At 49.4% G+C, this 24931-nt stretch overlaps 1 pseudogene; it reads left to right on the plus strand.

Moving 5' to 3' along the window:
* Positions 1-24685, plus strand: part of LOC127576393 (zinc finger protein 420-like) — a 36041-nt pseudogene extending 11356 nt beyond the window's left edge.
* The last annotated feature ends 246 nt before the right edge of the window (positions 24686-24931 follow it).

Here is a 24931-nt window from a genome sequence, read left to right on the forward strand (position 1 = left end):
ACCTGCAAAGCTCGACTGGGAGAAGCCGTTTGCAGGTGAAGGGACGGTTGGCAAGTGGGAGGCCTTTAAAAGTGAGATAGGGAGAGTTTGGGGACAGCATGTTCCTGTTAAAGTGTAGGGCAAGGCTGGCAGGATCAGGGAACTCCGGGATACTGAGGCTCCAGTCACGGAAAAGAAGGTGGTGTATGACAGGTACAGGCCGCTGGGACCAAGCAAATCCCTCAAGGTGTATAAGAGATGCAGGACTGCACAAGAGGGGAATCAGGAAGGCAAAAGGAGGGCATGAGATGGCAAAGGGACTGAAGGAAGTGAAGAGCAATGACTTGGATCCTATCCATAGTACAGTGAAGGATGTGCTGGCAGTCTTAGAGCCACATTAAGGTGGCAAATCCTTGGGGTCCCCAAGTCTATCCCAGGACATTGTGTCCCAGGACATCCCAGCACCTTGTTGTGACCTTTCTCCTTATTGCACTGCACTTTCTCTGTAGCTGTGACACTTTACTCTGTACTGTTATTGTTTTTACCTGTACTACCTCAATGCACTCTGTACTAATTCAATGTAACTGCACTGTGTAATGAATTGACCTGTACGATTGGTTTGTAAGACAAGCTTTTCACTGTACCTCGGTACAAGTGACAATAATAAATCAATACCAATACATTGTAGGAAGCTCGGGGAAAAACCCTCAGGGGCCCTTGCAGAGATATATGCATCATCTTTAGCCACAGTTAAGGTACCAGGAGACTGGAGAGTGGTAAATGTTGTGCCTTTATTTAAAAAGAGCTGCAAGGACCAACCAGGGAACTACAGGCCAGTGAGTCTGACATCAGTGGTGGGAAAGTTACTGGAGGGAGTTCTAAGGGATGGAATCTACCAGTCTGTGGAGAGGCAAGGATTGATTTGGGACAGTTGGCACGGCTTTGTGTGTTGGGAAATCAAGCTTTTTGAAGGTGTGACAAAGAGGGTTGATGAATGCAGTGCAGTAGACGTTGTCCACATGGACTTTAGCAGGGCCTTTGACAAGGTCCCGTGGGTAGGCTGGTTGGGAAGGTCCAGGGTGAGCTAGCCATTTGGACGCAAAATTGACTTGGCGGTCGGAATGAGAGGGTGGTTGTGGAGGGATGGTTTTCAGGTTGGAGGGCTGTGGCCAGTGGTGTGCCGGAGGGATCGGTGCTGGCTCCACTGTTGTTTGTCATTTATATTAACAGCTTGAATGAGAATGCAGTTGACACGGTTTCTGGATGACACCAAATGTAGTGGGATAGTGGACAGTGAAGGGGGATATCTCAGATTACAACAGGATCTAGATCAGCTGGGAAAGTAGCCCGAGGAATGGCAGATGGAACTTCATTTGGACAAGTGCGAAGTGTTGCATTTTGACAAGTTAAACCAGGGCAGGACTGACACAGTAAATGGCAGGGCCCTGGAGAGTGTTGTGGGACAGAGGCACCTAGGGGTACAAGTATACAGTTCCTTGAAAGTGGTGTCACGCAGTGTCTGCAGGATGTTCCGTGCCGACCACTGCCTGATGGACTTGAAATCAAAGGTGTTTGTCCGGAAGCATTTTTCCACGAAGGACGGTGGTGCGGCAGCGTCCAGCTGACTGGGACGTTGTGTGGCAACGGGGCCAGACCCCTGTCCTTTGCAAAACCGGGGACAGATAGAAAAGCAGCACGTAGTGACACTTGCTGCCCACATACTTTGGCTCCCCGCACAGCCTGATGCAGCCACACACAATGGTGGTCAGCAGGATGAGGGTGACACTGGGTTACTCCTTTACCCCCACCCCTCCCGTTGTCCAGTGATGTCACAAGTCGACGGGGTGGAGAAGGCATTTGGCACACCTGCCTTCGTCAGTCAGGGCGCTGAGTACAGGAGTTGGGACGTCATGTTACAGCTGTAACAGATGGCGAGACCACGTCTGGAGTATTGTGTGCAGATCTGATCACCTTGCTATAGGAAGGATGTCATTAAGATAGGAAGGTTCACAGGACTGGAGGACTTGGATTAGGAGGAACTGGAGAGGCTGGGGCTTTTTCCACTGGCGTAGAGGAAGCTGATGGGTATTTAAAATAATGAGAGGCACAGATAAGGTGCCTCTCGTTATTTTAAATACCCATCAGCTTCCTCCGCCTTTTTCCCCAGGGTGAGGGAGTTCTCAGGTTCCGATCAACACTTACTCCTCAATCGACATTACAAATCCTGTCATCGTCACGGTGTCGTTTGTGATTTTGTGCGTACATTTTCTGACCTTAATAAGGACAAAGAAGGCAATGAGGAAGACGTAAAGCAGTAAAAGGTGCTGTTTAAGTCTATCCTGGGCTCAACACATTGATGCAATCACGAAGAAGGCACGCCAGCAGTTCTACTTCATCAGGAGTTTGTGGAGATTTGGTACGTCACCAAAGACTCTCACAAATTTCTACAGATGTACAGTGGAGAGCATTCTGACTGGTTGCATCACCGCCTGATATGGAGCCACCAATGTGCAGGATGGCAAGGGGCTACAGTGGGTTGCAGACTCAGCCAGCTCCATCACGGGCACAACCCTCCCCCACCATCGAGGACATCTTCAAGAGGCGGTGCCTCAAGAAGGCGGCATCCATCATTAAGGACCCTCACCACCCGGGACATGCCCTCTTCACGTTACTACCATTGGGGAGGAGGTACCAGGAGCCTGAAGACCCACACTCAGTGATTCAGGGGCAGCTTCTTCCCCTCCACAACCACCATCTCGATATTCCTTTTGTTTTGCACTATTTATTTATTTTTGTAATTTATAGATTTTTATGTCTTGCACTGCACTTGCTGCCGCTAAACAACAAATTTCACGTCATATGTCAGTGTCAATAAACCTGATTCTGAAATGCAAGTCTGCAAGCTCTTTGCTAAAGGACTACATTACCCAGAAATCACCGGGCCAGAGGCAGCCGCTTGTTCCGGGGCGCAGGCGTCAGACACCGGATGTGACGCCGCAAACCGCCCAGTTCGGGTCGGAAGGGAGAAGTTTCCAGAAGTTGAGCGCCGGGGCCGGGACCGAGGAGCGGCCCCCGGCGGGGGGAGAGTCGGTACGGGCGCCACCAACACCGCGGGCCGCCGCAGTGAGGACGAGCTCCCCCCCCCCGGTCCCTCACCGCCCACCCGAGACCCCGGGGACTCCCCGCTCGGTCTCCACGGAGGCCGGAATGTACGGGCGGCGCATGCGCGCCGGTGGAGCAGAGCGGTTGCTCTCGCGCTTGGAATTGTGGGTAAAGAGACCGCCATTGATCCCGCTGGGCATCCCCTGGAGTTCACTCAGACTGGAAAAGAGGAACTGAGTTTCACTCCCAGTAAAATAAGGAATAACATCTCATCTGCGTGTTTATTTTAGCCAATTTTTTTTTTGGTAGGTTAAATGACCACTGTAAATTACTCCTGGAGGGGCAGAATCAGGAGGAGTTGTTGAGAGATTAACATACAGGATTAATGTAGGATTGGTATAAATGGGTGTTGATGGACAGTATGGATGATAGGCCGAAGGGCCTGTTTCCACGCTGTATCTCTCTGACTCTATAACATGGATTTATGAGAAGTTGATGATTTACAATTTTTTAGCAGATTTAGATAAGATTATTTGGGCTTTCAGAGAGACTTTGGAAGGTATGGCATGAGGTTATAAAACAAGATTGGAGCACAAGGGATTGAAGTTAACATGCTGGTGTGAATTGAGCCCAGAATGGCTGATTCCAAGGCAGTAGACCTACCGAGTCACAATTGACAAGAGAGATTAAAATGATCTGTTCCATGTTGCTGCCCTCTACTTATTCATGATCTTTGTAACTTTTTACAGGATTTCCAGGGTAAAGGATTTACAAACGGGAATCTCAGAAGTGATATCACTCAGTTTGCCAGCACCTGAATATCATCATTCTTTGAACATGGAAGGAGAGATGCTCGTCTGTTTCACTTCTGGGTTTAGGACTTCAAACCACAGGCAGTGAGACACCCACAAAGGGCTGTTGCAGAGCACCGACTGTGACACAGCTGGAGAGACGTCACACTGTGCAAAGTGGGGAGTGGAAAAACACGTGTGTGTTAGGATTTTCATGAACCATGTCACAGAGAAACCATGTAAATTTCCTTCAAGTCTCTGAAGCAGTGAGCAGCGATTGCTTCAGTGCAGGTTGGAAAAGAAACGCCCATTGCAAATGGAAATCTGTGTGACACATTTGGGGGAGGTGACTTCACCTGATTTATGACTGGGAATGTGTTCACAACACCTTGTTTCACACAGTGAAACTACTTCATTGTTATGACTGAGAATAACTTGATATGAATGCATTGGCCCTGATATATAAAAACTGCTCTCATCTGTTGTGTTTGAGCCAAGTAATTCAGTCATCTTTATCTACTGACCAGTGATTTCACGGGGAAATATCGTCCCCGTCTCTGGTGCATGACAGGATTCACTCAGTCGTCTGACCAGATGAGTCACCAGCAAATTGGCTCCGAGGAGAGGCCGTTCTCCTGCTCTGTGTGTGGGAAAGGATTCACTCGGTCATCCAACTTGTTATTGCATCAGCGAGTTCACACAGGGGAGAGGCCGTTCACCTGCCCTGTCTGTGGGAAGGGATTCGCTCAGGCAGGTAACCTGGTGATGCACCAGCGAGTTCACACAGGGGAGAGGCCGTTCACCTGTGCTGAGTGTGGGAAGGGATTCGCTAAGTCATCCGGCCTTCTGAGACACCAAAAAGTTCACACCGGGGAGAGACCGTACACCTGTTCTGAGTGTGGGAAGGGCTTCTGTCAATCATCTGAACTGCTGATTCACCAGCAGATTCACACCGGAGAGAGGCCGTTCACCTGCTCCGAGTGCGGGAAAGCATTCACTCGGTCTGCTCACCTGCTCACACACCAACAAATGCACACCAGGGAGAGGCCGTTCAACTGCTCTGTCTGTGGGAGGGGATTCACCAATTCTTTCAACCTGCAGAGGCACCAGCGAGTCCACACTGGAGAGAAACAATTTACCTGCTCTGTGTGTGGGAAGGGATTCACCGAGCTGTCAGCCTTGCTGAGACACCAGCGAGTTCACACTGGGAAGAGGCCTTTCACCTGCTCTGAATGTGGGAAAGGATTCACTCACTCATCCAGCCTGCAGATACACCAACGAAATCACACCGGGGAGAGACCGTTCACCTGCACTGAGTGTGGGAGAGGATTCACTCAATCATCCACCCTTTTGAGACACCAACGGGTTCACACTGGGGAGAGACCATACAGCTGTCCTGAATGTGGGAAAGGATTTACTCGATCAAGTTACCTGGTGAGACACAAGCGTGTTCACTCCAGAGAGAGACCGTTCACCTGTCCCGAATGTGGGGAGGGATTCATTCACTTGTCCCACCTGGTGAGACACAGGCGTGCTCACACTGGGAAGAGACTGTTCACCTGCTCTGAGTGTGGGAAGGGATACCCTCAACCATCCAAGCTGCTAATGCACCAACGAAATCACACTGGGGAGAGACCGTACACCTGCACTGAGTGCGGGAAGGGATTCACTCGGTCGTACAGCCTCCTGAGACACCGACAAGCTCACACTGAAGAGAAAGTTTAAATATGCGGTATGTACGTGGGGCATTTAAACCCTGCAGCTGCTGAGACACCAGCGAGTTCACAAGTGACTGCAGGCATTTATTCTGTGGTTATTGGTGCTGTTGATCACATCCAGGTTCGGACCCTGGTTATTGGGCACATTTGGGGTTATTTCCCCCTGTAATTGGAGACACGTTTGTATTCTGGGTCAATTATAAATAAATATGTTCTGTTTGAATGCGCTGGGCTTGAGGAGGATGTAAAGAGACTGGATACGGACAAGCTGAAGGGACGGGCAAGAACACGGCAGATGGAGTAAAATGTGGGGAAATGGGAGGTTATTGACCTCAGTGGGAAACTCCTGATGTTAAGGGATCCCAGGATCGCGATGGGAGGGAATGATGTCCAGTCACCGTCAGCCGTGAACTTGCTGATTGGTGGGGCAGGTGGGAGAGGCCAAAGGGCCTTCACCTGTTGTATGACGGTCACACAGAGCAGGGAGCACAACCCACCGAGGGTCGGGCAGCATCCGTGGAGGCAGGAGGTGCGAGTCGACGTCCTGGGTCTCCCGAGGCAGGGTCTTGACCTGAAACGTTGACTCACACCTCTTGCCTCCTCAGATGCTGCTCGAGCTGCTGAGCTCTTCCGGCGTTCCGTTTGTTGTTCCCGGTTCCAGCGTCCGCCGTCTCTTGTGTCCTCACGCAGCCCACTGAGGTGGGCAGGGTGGATACAGGCACTTCGGCCACCACCTCCGTGCTGACCAGAAACCACCCATTTACACTGATTCCCCTGTTTATTCTACCCCCGGATCCTCCCACTCACCCACACCCTCGGGACAGTTTACAGTGGCCAACGGACCCACCGACCCTCAAGTCTTTGGGATGTGGGAGGAAACCGGAGCACCTGGAGGAAACCCCACGTGGTCACGGGTAGAACGTGCAGACTCCACACACACACAGTACCCAGGGTTGGGGCTGAGCCACGGAGCTGTACGGCACAACAGGCCCTTCGGTCCACTGTGTCCACACTAGCCCTTCTGCCCATCTCCACCAATCCCTTCTGCCTGCACATGGTCCGCGTCCCTCCGTTCCCTGCCTGTTCATGGGTCTGTCTCAGTGCCTTTTAAATCTTGTTATCGTTCCTGCTTCCACCACCTCTAGTGGCAGCGCGTTCCAGGCACCCACCACGGTCTGTGATTTAAAATAAAATTACCTTACACAGCTCCTTTAAACTTTCCCCCCTTTCACAAACCTATGCCCTTAGTATTTGACCTTTCCACCCTAGGAGAAAGTCTGACTAACTGGTCCTAATGCAGAGTCTAGACCCGAAACGTCGACTGTCTCTTTGTTCTAATGATCAGGTTTATTATCACTGACATATGTTGTGAACTTTGTTGTTTTGTGGCAGCAGTACAGTGCAAGACATAAAAATTACTAAGTTACAAAAATAAATAGTGCAAAAGAGGAATAACGAGGTAGTGTTCATGGGTTCATGGGCCGTTCAGAAATCTGATGGCGGAGGAGAAGAAGCTGTTCTTGAATCATTGAGTGTGGGTCTTCAGGCTCCTGTACCCCCTCCCCGATGGTAGTAATGTGAAGAGGGCATGTCCCCTGTGCCTTTCCACCCTGGGAGAAAGTCTGACTAACTGGTCCTAATGCAGAGTCTAGACCCGAAACGTCGACTGTCTCTTTGCTTCCCCAGATGCTGCCTGAGCCAATGAGTGGCTCCAGATCCCAGCACCTGCAGTCTCTTGTGTCTCCCTCTGACTAACTATCCCTATTACCTCTCAGTTTTATATGCTTCTATAAAGTGAAAAAAATTCCTCTCAAATCCACTTTAAAACTCCTTCTCAGCTCAAACCTATGCCCTCTTGCATTTCATACCCCTACCATGGGGAAAAGATTCTGACTGTCTACCCTATCTAATAAAATTAAATAGCTCTGTCAGATCACCCCTCAGCCTCCTTGAATCCAGGGAAACTATCCCAGCCTTTCCAATCAAAGTCAATGTCCGGTGTGTTTTATGCTGTGCTGTATTTAGTTGTCCACGAGGTGCATCTCCTCTGCACTCCCTCCAGCTCAACCACATCCTTCCTATCGCGCAGCCACCAGAGCGTCACACCAGAATCCAAGTGCGGACCAACCACTGTTTTGTCAGGTTACGATGTGATGTCCCGACTCTTGTGCTCTCTGCCCCCGCCTCTGAAGGCAAGCACTGCACGTGTTCTTCACCGCCCTGTCTACCCGTGTTGCACCTTTCAGGGAAGTCTGAACTTCCTCAGTCCCTCCGTACATCAATATTCCTCAGCACCCTACCGTTTACTGTATGTGTCCTACCTCCACCTGACTTCCCGGAATTCATCACCCTGCACTTGTCAGCGTTGAATTCCCTCTGCCATTTCTCCACTCGGCTTTCAAGTTGGTGTGTGTCCTGCGTTAGACCCTGGACAACCTTCCTCACTGTCCACCACGGCACTGATTTTTGTGCCATCCGCACACTTACTGATGGTGCCTCCTGTTGAACCTGGATCGATGGTTCGACCCCTTGCCGTGTGATCAGCGCCGGAATAACACGGCAGCCGTGGGCTTTTCACACATCTCCCACTGGAGAATGCTCGGTCCAAGACTCTCCCACCCCCCCTCCCCAACCCCCGTCCGGCTCAGAAGTCTGACGGCACACTTTCAAAGACTTTCTCTCCAGTTTCAAGATCTTCAGGGGATCTTGAACGAGCGCAGCCATTGCATTAATGATGGCTTAGTCGGTGTCAATGTCACATGGTTGACAGAGGCACATCATGTGACTCCTGTCCAATAGGATCACAGTCTGAGCACGGACATGGATACACAGAGTCCACTATTCATGTGCAGAGTTACACTACAAGTGTCCTGATTTCCACATGGAGGGAGGGAGAGAGGGGGGCGGTGGTGATATGTGCAGGTGACCCCTGTGTTACGGGGGTGGGGGGGGGGGTTGTTCCTAGAAAACAGTTCGTATCCCGATTTTCTGTAATGCAAAGGTGCCTTGTCTGTGCATTTGCCAAGAAATGCGAATTGAAAATAAAATGTATTTAATGTTTATTCATTTACAGTTTTCCCAGTTAAATTTCATAAGGGTGGATTTTATTTCCATATCAGCTTCAATCACTCTCAGGCAGTGCATTTCCAGGGATGTACCTCTCTCTGGGTGAAGAAGGTCCCAGTCATATCAGCCCTAAATCTCTTCCCCCCCCCCCCCCCCAGCCTAAATCTATGTCCTCTAGTTTTACCCACCCCTGGTGTGGGGGAAAGTTTCCTGCAGTCTGCCCTATCCTTACCCCTCAGAATCTTTTATCCCACAGTCGTCCCCCTTCACCTCCACCGCTCCAGGGAGAACACATCCGGCTTCTCCAGTCTTCCTCGCAGCTGAACTCCCCCATCCCAGGAAACGTCCTGGTGAATCTTCTCTGCACCTTCTCCGGCACATCCTTCCTGGCCCTCAGTGCCCACAACTGCATGCGGTCCTCCAGCCGAGGGCCTGACCAAGGTTCTATGTGGCGGCAACCTTTCCACGGAAATACTTGCCCACTTCCAGAGACTTGAACAATTACCTGGTTTCATTCCAGGCCTGTTGGTTATTAGGAGCTGGTGAAGAAACATCAACCATTCAGTTTCTCCCCATTGTGAAGGTTCACCGTCTTCTCTGGCTGTGTAATGGACTGAAGCTGTTTCCATTCAGTGTTCTGGGATATTTTCACTTGTATATGTGTATGTTACAGTGTTTCATCAGTCACGATGATGCTCAATATCTTCTCCCGAAGACCAAGATCAAAGGCCAATGATGTACAGGTTCTGAAGAATTGAATGGTTCAGTGTTTGACCTTCCCATTCATAAATCTACGCCTCTGGTACCCCATAAAAGAAGTTCATAAACGTCATCCATGAACATAGGGTAGAAATTTGGAATAGATAACGCTACTTTCAATGGTTAGCTGCGATACTTTTGCCTCAGTGAAAAGGGCTTAGATGGGGTGGAATTTGTACAATGCATTAAAGTGGGTTTTTGAAGCAGTAAGTGAAGGGTCCTACGAGGGAAGAGGCTGCACTTGACCTTATCTTAGGGAGTGAGGATGAGCAAGTAGCAGAAGTGTCTGTGGAGGAAACCCTTGGAAACAGCTGCAATAGGTTGATAATTTCCAAGGGAGTCATGGAAGAAGATGAGGTTGGTCCTAGAGTTAGGGCTGATTACAAGTAGATTGGGAGCAGCTGTCATGGGGAAAAACAGGATGTGTTTAAAGGGGAGATAGTAAGAGCTCACAGTCAGCAATGTCTCCGTTAGGGTAAGAGGCAAAGGTGGTAAGATTAGGGAACGGTTAACAAAGTGTTGGCCTGAAGAAATTAAAATTCTGCAAAGCAGCGAGCTGGAACAAGTCAAGGGCAGTGGACGAGTCGACAAAACAATTGTCTTAGTTTTGGCCAGGTGGTGGAAGAAGTGGAGGTTGTCATTTTTTTGAACCAGCTCCTGCTGGATTAAAGTGAAGGTAAAGTCAAAGTCGAGTTTATTGTCAAGTGCACAGGTCCATGTGTGCACTGGTGAAATGAAAAACTTACTTGCAGTAGCATCACAGGCACATAGCATCAGATAGGCAGCATTCATAAGAAAAGCATAAACATAAATTATATATAATTTTTACAAGACAAATACACAATTAGGACAAAAAAATACCAAGTCCATTTTAGTGCAAAGTGATCACAGTGGTCACAGTGTTGCTGTACTGAGGTGGTGATTAGGGTTGTGCAGGTTGGTTCAAGAACCGAATGGTTGAAGGGAAAGCAGCTGTTCTTGAACCTGGTGGTTTGGGACTTCGGGCTCCTGTACCTCCTGCCTGATGGTAGCTGCGAGAAGATGGCACGGCCCAGATGGTGTGGATCTTTGATGATGGATGTTGCCTTCTTGAGGCAGAGCCTTCTGTAGATGCTACTGAAAGTGGGAAGGGATGTGCCTGTGATGTATTGGGCTGAGTCCACGACTCTCTGCAGCTTCTTGTGTTCCTGCACATTCAACCGTACCCTGCTGTACCAGACCATGATGCAACCTGTAAGAATACTTTCAACAGTACGTCTGTAGAAGCAGGGCAGTAAACATGGTTTCCGTGGATTTCAGCAGTGTTTTTGACAAAGTCCTGCACAATAGGCTGGTCCAGAAGATTAGGGCAGATGAGATCCAAGGTGTGTTGGCAAACTGGACTCAAAATTGTCTTGGTGCTAGGAGGCAGCAAGTAATATTCGAGGGGTGTGTTTCTGACTGAAGTCTGTAACCAGTGGTGTACCCCAGGGATCAGTGCTTGGACCACCGTGCTCTGTCATACGTATAAATGACGTGGATGAGAATGTAGGTGGGCTGATCACTAAGTTTGCTGACAGCACAGAAATAGGTGGAGTGATAGATAGTGAAGAAGGTTGTGAATCTATGGGGTATTTAAAAAAAATCCCCATAAAACTCCTCACCTTAAACCTGTGCCCTCTTGCTTTTGACACCCCTACCATGGGGATAAAAGATTTGGTATTGGTTTATCATTGTCACTTGTACCGAGGTACAGTGAAAAACTTGTATTGCAGACCGATCGTACAGGTCAATTCATTACACAGTGCAGTTACATTGAGTTAGTACAGAGTGCATTGAGGTCGTACAGGTAAAAACAATAACAGTACAGAGTAAAGTGTCACAGCTACAGAGAAAGTGCAGTGCAATAAGGTGCGAGGTCACAACACGGTAGATCGTGAGGTCAGAGTCCATCTCATTGTATAAGGAAACTGTTCAATAGTCTTATCACAATGGGGTAGAAGCTGCCCTTAAGCCTGGTGGTATGTGCCCTCAGGCTCCTGTATCTTCTACCTGATGGAAGAGGAGAGAAGAGAGAATGACCCGGGTGGGTGGGGTCTTTGATTATGCCGGCTGCTTCACCAAGACAGCGAGAGGTGAAAACAGAGTCCAAGGAGGGGAGGCTGGTGTCCGTAATGCGCTGGGCTGTGTCCGCAACTCTGCAGTTTCTTGTGGTCCTGGGCAGGGCAGTTGCCTTACCAAGCCGTAATACATCCAGATAGAATGCTTTCTATGGTGCATTGGTAAAAGTTGGTGAGAGTCAAAGGGAACAAACCAAATTTCTTTAGCCTCCTGAGGAAGTAGAGGCGTCGGTGAGCTTTCTTGGCCGTGGCTTCTACGTGATTTGACCAGGACAGGCTGTTGGTGACGTTCACTCCCAGGAACTTGAAGCTCTCAACCCTCTCGACCTCAGCACCATTGATGTCCACCACCCCCTCTCCTGAAGTCAATGACCAGCTCTTTAGTTTTGTTGACATTGAGGGCAAGGTTGTTGTCATGACACCATCCCACTAAGCTCTCTGTCTCCTTCCTCACTATCTACCCTATCTAATAATTTTAAGTACCTCTATCGGATCACCCCTCAGCCTCCTTCACTCCAGGAAATCTATCCCAGCCTATCCAATCTAGTTGTTAGGCAAAGTCATTGTCTCAAGGAGCTCAGCGGGTCAGGCAGCATCTATGGAGGGAAATGGACATTCGATGTCTCAGGTTGAGACCCTTCACCAGGACTGGGAAGAAAGAGGGGAGAGAGCCGGTATAAAAAGGTGGGGGGAAGGGGTGAGGCAAGAGCTGGCAGGTGATAGGTGGATCCAGGTTGTGGGGGGGGGGGGGTGTGATGATAAGCAGATGAGAGTGGGAATGATGTCAGAAGCTGAGGGGGGGGGTAATTAGTGGGAGTGACAAAGGGCTAAAGATGATGGAATCTGACAGGAGAGGACGGTGGAGCCTGGAACCGAGGGCGGGGAACCACTGGGAAGAGTGTGTGTGGGACGGGCAGATGGAGAGGGTGGGTGAGGGGACATAACCATCCCCTTTCCCCTCCGTCCAGCACATTCCACATACTTGCAGCTCTCTGAGTGAAGGAGGTCCCACTCATACCTGCTCTAAATCTCTTCCCCCTTACCCTCAACCTTCATCCTCTATTTTTACCCACCTCTGGTTGTCCTACGAGGGAAGAGGTTTCACTCGCCTTATCTTAGGGAGTGAGGATGAGCAAGTAGCAGAAGTGTCTGTGGAGGAAACCCTTGGAAACAGCTGCAATAGTTGGGCAAGTCTCAAGGGAGCCATGGAAAAAGATGAGGATGGTCCTAGAGTTAGGGTCTTAAATTGTGGGGGGGAGGACTGATTCCAACCGTAAAAGGCAGGACTGGTGCAAGTAGATTGGGAGCAGCTGTCGTGGGGAAAAAAACGGGATCTGATAAGTCGGATGCTTTAAAGGCGAGAAGCTGAGAGCTCAGAGTCAGCATGTCCCCATTTGATAATTGGTTTATTATTGTCACGTGTACTGAGGTACAATGAAAAACTTTTGTTCTGCACGCCATCCATGCAGATCATTTCACAGTGGAGGTTACGTTGAGGGAAAACAGGGAAAAGCAATAACAGAATATAGAATCAGAATCAGACTAATTATCACTGACATATGACGTGAAGTTTGTTGTTTTGTGGCAGCAGTACAGTGCAAAGACATCAAATTACCATAAATTACAAGAACAAATAGCACAAAACAAAAAGGAACAATGAGTAAGTGTCCATGGGTTCATGGACCATTCAGAAATCTGATGGTGGAGGGAAGAAGTTGATTCTGAATCACTGAGTGTGGGTCCTCGGGCTCCTGCACCTCCTCCCCGATGGTAGTAACGGGAAGCTACAGTTAAAGAGAAAGTACAGTGCAGGTAGACAATAAAGTGCAAGGGCCATGATGAGGTAGGCTGTGAGATCAAGAGTTCTGCCTTATTGTGCAAGAAGTCTCTTGTAGCAGTGGGATAGAAGCTGTCCTTGAGCCTGGTGCTGCCTGTTTTCAAGCTTTTGTATCTTCTGCCCGATGGAAAGGAGGGAGAAGGGAGAATGTCCGGGGTGGGAGGGGTCTTTGATTATGTTGCAGGGAGTGAGAAGTGTAGACAGAGTCCACGGAGTTGGTGGGGGGGGGGGGGGGGGAAGATGCTTGTTTTTATGATGGACTGAGCTGTGTCCACAACTCTCTGTAGTTTCTTGTGGTCCTGGGCAGAGTAGTTGCTGTACCAAGCTGTGATGCATCTGGAATGGATGGTCTCTATGGTGCATCTATAAAAATTGATGAGGGTCAACGGGGACATGCCAAAGTTCTTTAGCCTTCTAAGGAAGTAGAGGTGCGGCAGGGTTTTCTTGGCCGTACCATCTACATGATTGGACCAGAACAAGTTATTTGTGATATTTACACTGAGGAACCTGAAGCTCTCTACCATCTCTAGCTCAGCACCATTGATGTAAACATGACCATGTGCACCACCCCACCCCCTGAAGTCAATGACCAGCTCTTTTATTTTGCTGTTATTGAGGGAAAGGTTGTTGTCTTAACAGCATGCCACTAGGGTCTGTACCTAAGCAAAGATGGTAAGATTAGGGAACCTTGGTTAGCAAAGGAGATTGAAGGTTTGATCAGAAGTCAGGAGGATCCATACGTCAGATGTAGGCATTTGATATTGAGTGAGTCCTCTGAGGTTTATAGAGGATATATGAGTGGGGTCCTAAATGATTACTTGTCTTCTGTATTCACCAGGGAGAAGGATGTGGAGGATGGGGAGTTGAGGGAGGGGATACACTGATATTCTGGAACATGTCTGTGTCAGGAAGTGATAAAGATACTGGTGTGCATTACAGTGGATAAATCCCCAGGGCCTGAAGGGATCTATCCCCAGATGCTATGGGAACCAAGGCAGAAGATTGCTGGGGGTCTCATGGAGAATTTTGCCACGGGTGAGGTACTGGGAGTTCAGTGGATGGTTAATGTTGTTGCCTTTTACAAAAAAATGGCAGCAGGGATGAACTAGGAAACCACAGGCTGGCGGGCTGTACCTCAATGGTAGGAAAATAATTGGGATCAATTGGCGCTGGAAGAGTGGTGACACTTGCAGGCTGCCCCCAGCACATTCTCAGTAACACAAAAAAAAACACATTTCACTGTGTTTCTCGATGTACATGTGACTAAGACATAAATATCTTAAGTGGCAGGATTTATGTTCACCTGGAAAGACAGGGACTCGTTTGGAGGAACCAACGTGGTTTTGAGCAGGGGAAATCCTGTCTCACAAATCCGAGTGTTTTGAGGAGGTAGCTTAGGAAATGGACAAAGGCAGAGCAGTGGACGTGGTTCACGTGGACATCAGCAAGGTTTCTGAGAGAGCCCCACACGGTAGGCTGGTCCAGAAGGTTAGGGCACATGGGGTCCGAGGTGTGTTGGCAAACTGGATGCAAAACTGCCTTGGTGATGAGATGCAGGCAGTAATAGCTGAGGGGTGTGTTTCTGACTGGAAGTCTGTAACCAGTGATGTACCACAGGGATCAGTGCTCGGACCACTGTGGTCTGTCATTACGTATGAGCGACCGATTAGTAAGTTTGCTGACGACACAACACTTGGTGGCACGGCACATAGTGAAGAAGATTGTTAAAGGGCACAGGGACTTGGTTGGAACGTTGGATAAAGCAGTGGCAGATGGATTTAAATCCAGACAGGTGTGAGGTAGTGGAATTTTGGGATACCCTAAATTCCAACAGGGAATATAGAGCAAATGGCAGGGACCACAGGAGAGTTGGTGTACAAGGGACCTTTGGTGCAAGTCCACAGCTCCCTAAAACTGGCAACACAGGTGGATAGGGTAGTGAAGGGGGGGGATGCGGCATGTTTGTCCTCATAGGCGGAGGCACTGAGAATAAGAGTTGGGGTGTCCTGTGGCCAGTGCACAAAACATTGCTCAGGCCACGTTTGGAGCATTGTGAACAGTTCTGGTCACCACACTGCAGGAAGGATGTGGAAGGAGTGCAGAGGAGAGTCATCAAGATGCTGCCTGGAATCGAGGGGCCTCACTTATAAGGAGAGATTGGATGGGCTGGGTTTATTCTCACTGGTACATTGGAGGCTGAGGGGTGACCTTGTAAAGGTTTATAAAGTTATGAGGGGCACAGTTGGGTAAATAGTCAGTCTTTTTCCTCGTGGGGGTGTCTACAACTAGTGGGCATGGGTTTAAGGGGAGAAATTTAAAGAAAATCTGAGGGGGCAAGATTTACAACTTTTAAAAGGCATTTGGACAGGTACTTGGATACAAAAGGAGGGAAGGGATATGGACCTACTGTGTGCAACTGGGATTAGCGTAGATGGGCATCTGTGTGGATGAGTTGGGCCAAAAAGCCCGTTTCTCTACTGTAAAATTCCATGACTCTACGAGGGGAGAGCTAATGTTGTTGCCATATTCAATAAGGGCAGCAGGATAAGCTACGATGAGATTTATTAGTCACACGTACATCGAAACACACAGTGAAATGCATCTTTTGCGGAGAGTGTGCTGGGGGCAGCCCGCAAGTGTCGCCACGCTTCCGGCGCCAACATAGCATGCCCACAACTTCCCAACCCGTATGTCTTTGGAATGTGGGAGGAAACCGGAGCACCCAGAGGAAACCCACACAGACACGGGAAGAACGCACAAACTCCTTACAGACAGCAGCCGGAATTGAACCTGGGTCACTGGCGCTGCAATAGTGTTAGGCTAACCGCCACCCCACCATGTCTGCCCCACAGGTTGGTGAGCCTCATGTCAGCAGTAGGGAAATCATTGCAAAAAATTCTAAGCGACAGGATTTATGTTCACTCTGAAAGGTGGGGACTGATTGGGAGGAGTCAACATGGTTTTCTGAGTTAATTTAGTTTAGTTTAGTTTAATGTAACGTACACTAGAGTGAAATGAAATTGCCTGCACGCCTGAAGCTCACAGAGTAAACAGTATACATGGTAATAATAAATACAGCAATAACTGAGCGCAAAATCAGAGAATGGTGCTGAGATTAGTGCAATCTGAAGTACAGCAAAAAGAAATGCTAAAGTGACAATGAAGGAATAACAGTGGAAGGTAGAATTAGGAGTCTGAAAATGTGGTGGTATCACCACCAGGAAGGGGAATGTAAAAGAGGTGATTGGATCAGAGGTCTGGTAGCAGTGGGGAAGAAGCTGTGTTCTTGAGTCTGGATGTCAGGACTTTCAAGCTCCTGTATCTTCTCCCAGAAGGTAGAATAGCAGGGGAAATCCTGTCCCACAAATCTGATTCAGTTTTTTTTTGAGGAGGTCACTCAGGAAGTTTATGAAGGCAGGGAGTTGTGTGGTGCACGTGGAATTTAGCAATGTCTTTAACAAAGTCCCACACAGTAGGCTGGTCGGGAATGTTAGAGCACTTTGAATTCAAAGTCTGTTGGCAAACTGGATGCAAGATTGTCTTGGTGAAGAGAGGCAGAGGGTCGTAGCTGAGGGGTGTGTTTCTGACTGGAAGTGTGTAACCAGAGGCATACCACAGGGATTGTTGCTGGGACCAGTGTGGTCTGTCATGTGTATAAATGACTTGGATGAGAATGCAGGTAACACTGATCTGTACGTTTGCTGAGGACACAAACATTGACGGAGTGGTAGAAAGCAAATAATGTTGTGAGTGGATACAGAGGGACTTTGTTGGAGAGTTGACTGACTGGTTGCAGCGGGTTGTGAAAAAGACTTTCAGCATGATTTAGCTTCATAGGTCAAGGCGGTAAGTATAAGATATGGGACGTCATGTTGCAGCCGTACAATCAAAGACCCCATCCACCCCCTTCACTCCCTCTTCTCCCCCCTCCTATCAGGCAGGAGATACAGGAGCCTGAGGGCACGTACCACCAGCCTCAAGGACAGCTTCTATCCCACTGTGATAAGACTATTGAACAGTCTCCTAGTGTGAAAAGGTGGACTCTTGCCCTCACAATTTACCTTGTCGTGGCCTTGCACCTTATTGTCTACCTGCACTGCACTTTCTCTGGAGCTGTGACACTTTCGTCTGCATTGTTATTGTTTTCCCTTGTACTACCTCAGTGCACTGTTGTGATGAAATGATCTGTATGGATGGCATGCAAAACAAAGTTTTTCACTGCGCCTCGGTAGATGTGACAATAATAAACCAATTTTCCAGACAAGTGTGAGATTGTAATTTCGGGACGTCAAACAATAACAGGACGAATGCAGGGACTTTGGAAGTGTTGATGCACGGAGAGACTTTAGGCACACGTTCATAGCTCCCTGAAACTGGAGACATCGGTGGATAGGGTAGTGAAGTGCTTGCCTTTTTAGGCTGATGCACTGAGTGCAGGATTTGAGACATCAAGTAGCAGCCGTACAATACATTAGTCAGGCTGCCCTGGATTATTGTAGACAATTCTGATCGCCAGGCAGCATTAGAAACAGTGGAGAGGAGATTCACCAGGATGTTGCCTGGAATCAAGGGCTTTATAAATAAAGAGTGATTGGATAAGGTGCCTTTATTATCACTGGAATGGAGGGAGCATTTACTCCACAATCAAAATTACAAATCCTATCAAAAGGTCCAGTTTATTGTCATATGCACAAGTACATGTGTGCACAGGTACAATGAAAAACTTGCAGCAGCATCACAGGCACAGATACACAACATTCACAAGAAAAACATAAACTATGCAAGAAAGAACACAATTAGGAAAAAAAAAGTCCATTGTAGTGCAAGGTGGTCACAGTGTTGCTGTACTGAGGTAGTGATTAGGGTTGTGCAGGTTGGTTCGTTGTCATGTTGTTGTTTGTGAGAGCGTGCTGTGCATACAATTTCTGACCTTATGACAATCACAAACTATAAAGCAAAGAGGAAGCCCGAAAGTGGTGAAAGGCACTGTTTAAATGCAAGTTTGAAAACTGTTTGGAAAAGGACCACCGCACCCAGAAACACAAAATGTTGGAGGAACTCAGTGGGTCAGGCAGCATCTGCAGAGGGAAGTGGACAGTCTGGATGCATCACAGCTTGGTATACCCTCCGGACAACTGTTCCGCCCGTGACCATCAAAAACTGCAGAGAGTTGTGGACACAGCTCAGTACATCACGGAAACCAACCTCCCCTCCATGGATGCTGTCTACACTTCTCGCTGCCTTGGTGAAGCAGCCAGCATAATCAAAGACCCCACCCACCCGGGTCATTCTCTCTCCTCCCCTTTCCTGTAAGGCAGAAGATACAAAAGCCTGACAGCACCTACCACCAGGCTCAAGGACAGCTTCCATCTCACTGTTATAAGACTATTGAACAGTCCCCTAGTACAATAAGATGGACTCTTGAGTTTACAATCTACCTTGTTATGACCTTGCACCTTATTGTCTACTGGCACTGCACTTTCCGTGTTGCAGTGACACTTTACTCTGCATTCTGTATTGTTTTACCCTGTACTACCCCAATGCACTGTGTAATAACTTGATCTGTACGAACGGTCTGCAAGACAAGTTTTTCACTGTACCTCGGTACAAGTGACAATAATAACAAACCAAACGTTGTCCTAAAGAACGGTCTCAAGCCGAAATGTCGACTCTCCAGTCTTCCCCCCAACATATTCCCCCCTCCCTCATATATTCCCCACCCCTCCCCCATGTATTGTCCACCCAGAAACCACCGGGCCAGAGGAAGCCGCTTGTTCCGGGGCGCGGGCGTCAGACACCGGACGTGACGCCTCAAACTGCTCGGTGGGGATCTCAACGGTCGGAGCCGAGCGCCGGGGCCGCGGGTTTGATCAGCACCGGGGCCGGGACCGAGGAGCGGCCCCCGGCGGGGGGAGAGTCGGTACGGGCGCCACCAACACCGCGGGCCGCCGCAGTGAGGACGAGCCCCCCCTCCCCCGGTCCCTCACCGCCCACCCGAGGCCCCGGGGACTCCCCGCTCGGTCTCCACGGAGGCCGGAGTGTACGGGCGGCGCATGCGCGCCGGTGGAGCAGAGCGGTTGCTCTCGCGCTTGGAATTGTGGGTAAAGAGACCGCCATTGATCCCGCTGGGCCCGGTCCACAGGCGGACCGATCGGGAGCTGGTGGTGGGGCTTCCTGACCCTGCCGAGCTCTCGATACACAAATCAGAGGCAATGCTCCATTTCTCTATCATTCATGTGTCTAAATTCTCTTAAATGTCCGTAATGTATCTGCCCCCACAACCTCTGCCGGCAGTGCGTTCCACGCACCCACCACTCTCTGTGTAAAAAACTTACCCCTGACATCCCCCTTACACCTTCCTCCAATCACCTTAAAAATATACCCCCCTCGTGTTAGCCATCGTCGCCCTGGGAAAAAGTCTCTGACTGTCCACTTGATTTATGCCTCGTATCATCTTGTACACCTCTATCAAGTCACCTCTCATCCTCCGAAGAGAAAAGCCCTAGGTCACTCAACCGATCCTCATAAGACGTGCTCTCCAATCCAGTTGATGAGAATGTGGAAATTTAAAAAAAACAGCATGTAGATGGAGGTTGATGGTTGGTACAGACTCAGTGGGCCAAAGGACCTATTTCTGTTTTGTATCTCCCTATGATTCTATAACATATATTTATGACAAGAAAATAACGGTTGACAAATTTTTAGCTGACTTTTTTGATTTTGTAAATAAAAGAATAGAAAAGGGTAAATATGGTGAATTTCGGTTTTCAGAAGGTCTTTGAAAGATGTCACACAATTGGAGGTGGTATACTGGTGCAAATTGAGGATTGCATAACAGACATAGATCAGAAGATAAGGAATAAATGGTTTATTTCTGGACCAGGAAGCTGTAACTATTGAGGAACCATAGGATTGTTGCTAGGGCCCCAGATGGTCACAAGCCATTATCAATCATATGGGACCAAGTGTAATGTTTCCATGTTTGCTGATGGTACAGAGGTGGGTGAAAGTGTGTGTTGTGAGGAGGATTCAGGGTAGAGAGACAGGATATGTGCACGGGTGAGAATATGGCAAATGGAATATAATGTGGAAAAGTGAGCTCATCCAGTTGGGTGGAACATACAGAGCAGTGGATTACACTTGAAATGGCTAGAGATTAAAAAGTGTGGGTTTTCAGAGTGATTTGGTAATCCTTGTATGTAAATCACTGAAAGTGAATGTGCAGATACAGCAAACAATTAAGATGATAAAGGTATTGCAATAAAATTTCAATACAAGAAGAAAGAAGCCTCACTGCAATCATTTGGGGCCCTGGTGAGGCCGCTCCTGGAATATAGCACGTGGGTGTCATCTCCCCACCAAAGGAAGCTCCCTCCCTCCCTCCCTACTTGCAGTAGGAGTCCACCCAAGACAGCCATGGAGTTTGTGTCCCTGACTATATTTAAGACAAAAATCAATAGACTTTACAATATTACAGGAATCAAAAGACAAGGGGCTGGTGCAGGGAAGAGGCACCGAGGGGAAAGATCAGCCGTGACCTGGCAAGGTGTAAGGGGCTGAAAGGCGCATGGCCACTTCTCCTCCTCATCTCCTCATGTTTCTGTCCTGATCTCCTCTGTGGAAACAGCTCATCAATGTGAACATTTCTCTTCAGTCTCTGCTCGTTGGTGAACCTCACTGGCTGCCCCATTCACTCCAGATAATTGAAGTCCCTGCCCCCTTCATGTCCTTCCTCATGACCAGTGGGGGCCCAATTCATGATTTGTCAGGATTTAGCATCACCTCCTTACTTTCCTGCTATAATATTGAGTCAGCTGTGGTTTGGTGTGTCTCACTCTTGCCCGTGCATCAGAGGTAGAGGGGTCAGATCTCACTACACCAACTTAAACACGTGTCCTGGTGCTCATCGATGGAGCACTGCACTTCTGGAAGAAGAGCCGAGAATTCCAAGGGTTTGTGACAAGGAATTTCTAATCCACTCGAATCCTTCATCCCGTGACCTTTGATCTGAGTGTGAGCTCATTGACCACTCTGCCAAGTGTTGTGCTCGAGTTGGATGTAAGCCCCTGATGTCTGACTCAGAGGCAGGAGAGCTGCCAACTGAGTCACAACTGGCCAGGGAGATTAAAATGATCTGTTCTGGGTTAATGCTCCCTACCTATTGATGATTTTTTTGTAACCTATTACAGAATCTCCAAGGTGGAGGAATTGCGAATGGGAATCCCAGAGGTAATTTCACATCAGGTCAGCATCACTCAGTTCACCAGCGCCTGAATATCATTGGCCTTCGAATACGGAAGGAGAGATGCTCGTCTGTTCCACTTCTGAATTTAGGACTTCAAACCACAGTCAGTGAGACACCCACAAAGGGCTGTTGCAGAGCACCGACTGTGACACAGCTGGAGAAATGTCACGTTACAGCCAGAGTGAAAAAAACTCGCCTGTTTAAGGATTTTCATGAACCAAGTTGCGGAGAAGCCATGTAAATTTTCTTCAAGTTTCTGAAGGAGTGGGCAGCGATTACCTCCGTGCAGGTTGGGAAAGAAACGCCCATTGCAACAGGAAACTTGTGTGACACATTGGGGGGAGGGGACTTCACCTGATTTGTGACTGAGAATGTGTTCTCAACATCCTTGTCTTTGCACCAGTGAAACTAACTTCATTGTTCTGACTGAGAATTATGAGAAAAAGTTAATGTGATTGAATGCTGATAAGATTCGAATTCATTCACCTGGTCCTTTCCAGCAAAGTAATGCACTCAGTCATTGCTTTTACTGACTGACCAGTGACCAAACATTGTTGGCCTGTTCCAGGCGCATGAAGGGAGTCACTCAGTCATCCTGCCTGATGAGACACCGGCGGGTTCACTCTGGAGAGAGACCGTTCTCCTGCTCTGTGTGTGGGAAAGGATTCACTCAGTCATCCCACTTATTGTTGCACCAGATAGTTCACACCGGGGAGAGGCCGTTCACCTGCTCTGTCTGTGGGAGGGGATTCACTCAGTCATCGAACCTGCTGACCCATCAGCGAATCCACACCGGGGAGAGGCCGTTCAGCTGCTCTGAGTGTGGGAAGCAGTTCAGTCGGTCATCCAGTTTGCAGACCCACCAACGAGTCCACACCGGGGAGAGGCCATTCACCTGCTCTGAGTGTGGGAAGGGATTCACTCGGTCATCAAACCTGCTGACGCACCAGCAGATTCACACTGGAGAGCGGCCGTTCACCTGCTCTGAATGTGGGAAGGGATTTACACGGTCATCCAAACTGCTGACTCACCAACGAATTCACACCGGGGAGAGGCCGTTCACCTGCTCCGAGTGCGGGAAGGGATTCACTCAGTCATCAGACCTTCTGACGCACCAACGAATTCACACAGGGGAGAGGCCATACACCTGCTCCGAGTGTGGGAAGGGATTCAGTCGATCATCAGACCTGCTGACACACCAGCGAGTTCACACCGGGGAGAGGCCGTTCACCTGCTCTGAGTGTGGGAAGAAATTCACTCAGTCATCCCATCTCTTGAGACACCGACGAGCTCACATTGAAGAGAAGGTTTAAATATGCAGTACGTATGTGGGGCATTTAAACCCTGCAGCTGCTGAGACACCAGTGAGTTCACAAGTGACTGCAGGCGTTGATTCTGTGGTTATTGATGCTGTTGATCACATCCAGGTTTGGACCCTGGTTATTGGGCACATTTGGGGTTGTTTCCCCCTGTAATTGGAGGCACGTTTGTATTCTGGGTCAATTATAAATAAATCTGTTCTGTTTGAATGCGCTGGGCTTGAGGAGGATGTAAAGAGACGGGATACGGACAAGCTGAAGGGACGGGCAAGAACACGGCAGATGGAGTAAAATGTGGGGAAATGGGAGGTCATCGACCTCAGTGGGAAACTCCTGATGTTAAAGGGATCCCGGGATGTCGGACGGGAGGGAAATGGTGTCTGGTCACCGTCAGCTGTGACCTTGCTGATTGGTGGGGCAAGTGGGAGAGGCCAAAGGGCCTTCACCTGTTGTACGACGGTCACACAGAGCAGGGAGCACAACCCACCGAGGGTCGGGCAGCATCCGTGGAGGCAGAAGGTGCGAGTCGACGTCCTGGGTCTCCCGAGGCAGGGTCTCGACCCGAAACGTCGACCCACACCTCTTGCCTCCTCAGATGCTGCTCGAGCCGCTGAGCTCTTCCGGCGTTCCGTTTGTTGTTCCCGGTTCCAGCGTCCGGATCAACTGGGGAAGTGGACAAGGACGGGCTGGGAGGGGTTCAGACGAGAGCAAAGTGTTGCATTTTGGGAAGTTAAAGCAGGGCAGGACTTGCCCAGTAAACGGCAGGGCCCTGGAGAGTGTTGTAGAACAGGGAGACCCAGGGCTACGTGTACAGCGTTCCCTGAGAGTAGCGATATGGGAAGACGGTGCGAAGAAGGTGTTTGGTTGCTTTCATCAGTCAGGGCACTGAGAACCTGAGTTGGAACATCATGTTACGGCTGTGCACGGTGTTGGTGAGACCTCACCTGGAGTAATGTGAGCAGTTCTGGTCACCCAGCTGTAGGAAGGGTGTCAGGAAGCAGGGAAGGGTGCAAACAAGGATGATACCAGGACTGGAGGGCTTGAATTATAAGGAGAGATGGGATAGGCTGCAAGTTTTTTCCCTGGTGCGTAGGAGGTTGGGGTGTGACCTTATAGAGGTTTATAAACTCACCAGGGGCAGAGGTAAGGTGGATGGTCACAGTACTTTTCCCAGGGTAGGGGAGTGTAAAACCAGAGGGCAGAGGTTTAAGGTGAGCGGGGAAAAGATCTGAAGGGGACCTGAGGGGCAGGTTTTTTCCACAGAGGGTGGTGGGTCTGTGGAACGAGCTGCCAGAGGAGGTGGTGGGGTGGATACAATGACAACACTTAAAGGACCCTTGGATGGGTTCACAGAGAGGGAACGGTTCAGAACGATATGGGCCAAATGCAGGCAAATCAGACAAGCTCAAGTGGACACCTTGATCAGCACGGACAAGTTGGGCAGAAGGGCCAGTTGCCATGCTGTATAACCCCATGACTCTATCTGCCATCTCTTTTGTTTCCACACAGCCCACTGGGATGGGACTGAGGCAGGACCAGGAGGGTCTTCACCCTAATGTTGTGGGGGGGGGGGGGTGTGCGCGCGCTCCCCCTGCCGGCCTCAGCCTGCCCTGCTCAGTGTGGCCACAGACTGACTGCTCCCTCAGTGCTCAGCCTCTGTGTGTTCTGCCTCCCTCAGTGCCTCCTGCTGTGACCACCCCCCCCCCCACCTCCTCCCCCACCTCCTTGCAGTGGGGTGGGGACACTCACGGCTCAGGACTCCCATCAGTCTCTCACACACACACACACACACACACACACACACACACACACACACACACACACACACACACACACACACAGACTCCCTCTCCCCTCTCCCTCTCCCCTCCCCGCCAGCCTGTCACACAGCTGCTCAGTGGCTGCGGGCACAGGATGGAAACAGGCCCTTCGGCCAATCACCTCCGTGCTGACCAGCAACCACCCATCTACACTGATCCCCAGTTTATTCTCCTCATCAACTCCCCCCGGTTCTCC

Source organism: Pristis pectinata, chromosome 12 (genome assembly GCF_009764475.1).
Source record: "Pristis pectinata isolate sPriPec2 chromosome 12, sPriPec2.1.pri, whole genome shotgun sequence".
NCBI lineage: Eukaryota > Metazoa > Chordata > Chondrichthyes > Rhinopristiformes > Pristidae > Pristis > Pristis pectinata.